Raw genomic sequence first — 1,853 nt, 5'->3', positions numbered from 1 at the left:
GTCCCAAGATGTGTGGCCTCGATTAGGTATGACAGAGAGCTTTGCTTTGATGTCATGAACTTCCTCCTTGCTTTAATTTGAACTAAAATAGGTTTTATCTATGAGATATACTAAATGGTGTCTCAGGTTGATGTTAGGATATGTTGGATAGCTTGAGAAGCCTTAGTTTTGATTGAAGGATATTGTCTTGAGGCTCATGGAAGCATTTGGGAGGCTAAGATTTGAGTTTTGCAAGGGTTCATGTGAAGGCTAATTTTTTTTTCTGGATTAGGATAGGTAAATTAGGCTTTCTTAGTGGTGGTGGTGGCATGAGTACAGTGGGGATCATTTGTCTAAATAAAGGGAAACATTTGCTATATTGAGAGGCAAAGGTTTGGGGGATTATATACAGAGTTTAGTAATGTGTAAAAGTGCTCGAGTTCATTCCTTAAGTAGCCATGAGAGGCCATGAGAGAGCTTAACTATGATTAGAAAATCTTAGGTAGATCCCATGGGAGTTTTAGGTTGTTAAGAGAAACTTTTCAAGTTTCCATGGTGGTTTGAACATGGAGGTGAGAGAGGCATTGGAGGAAGCTCTGAGTTGATTGCAGGCCCTTTAGATGGATAATACAGATCACAGTTGACCTGGTTTAACCCATCAAGGATTGTATAAGGAGGCTGGGCTAAGTGACATGTGTCCCTCCCATGGTGAGTCATGGTAGATGATGCAAAGCTCACAAATTAAGGGTTGGAATTAGCATGTTTTGGCTTTGTGTGTCACACATGTATCATGGTAGGTGGGTATCGGATCATGGACCCATTAGCAATGGGCCATGGGATTGGGTTGAGCTTTGTCTTAGAGTTTTGAATTTGGGATAAATGGGCTGGGTTTTTTCTTAGCCTAAACCCGAATGGAATTAAAAAGTTCATCTAATTAATTAATTACTTTTTAATTAAGTGAATTATTGGGGTTGACCCCATGGTGGCAATTGGGGCTACTACATGATGTTGTGTCATAGCCATGTTAAGTGAGACTTAATTGGATGGGGATGTAGTCAATTGACCAAGATTTGACCAAAAATGGGGTAAGCCTAATTTACCATCCAAATGTGACATAAAATTTTGAGGTCGAAGGAAACATTAGGGTTTAAGGTAACTTCTATGGGTTGCTATGGTTAGGGAGGCCTTTGGTAAGGCTGCGCATCAATTTATGTAGACCCTTCTCCTAAGGTGGATTTCATGGTCAAGGTGGTTCCTGGGGTCCAAAGGCTAGCCCCTAGGGTTTTGGGTTGATTTGGGTGACCTGGTGATCCCTGAATAGTGCTAATATGCAAAGTACAACAATAATTCAGATTATATTTCACTTATATTTCCTTACTTTGCAACAAAACCAAAAACTTGATCCTAGAGAAAAATAAGAATTTAACTTTTAATTTATATATATTGAGATACTACGCAAGTATACGTATCGTTATCAAGTAAAATAAGACTTTTTGATTAAGACCTGAATATCAAACCCATAGGGAGAATATGTAATATGCAGCATTGAACAACAAACTTTCTATTTATAGTAGAAAGATAATTATCTAAACTAAAGATGGTTTTTGCAGTAACGAAAATTTAGATATTTTTGGTATTTTCAATATTTTGATAGAACAATAAAAATTTAAAAGGATACCTAGAGTTTTTGAAGAAGAAAACACTAAATATGAAAATATCTTTCTTCTTATTATGAATCAATAATAAGTATAGAAATTCTGTTGTGGAAGTATGCAAATTGTGTTGAGCCAAATAGGAGCAATAATATTCTTTACCCTTACTAGAGATGCTATAAAGAACATTTGCTATTTTAAAGTTTGAATAGTTCAGATTAT

Source organism: Phalaenopsis equestris, unplaced genomic scaffold (genome assembly GCF_001263595.1).
Source record: "Phalaenopsis equestris unplaced genomic scaffold, ASM126359v1 Scaffold236055, whole genome shotgun sequence".
NCBI lineage: Eukaryota > Viridiplantae > Streptophyta > Magnoliopsida > Asparagales > Orchidaceae > Phalaenopsis > Phalaenopsis equestris.
Note: the sequence above shows the minus strand (reverse complement) of the source record.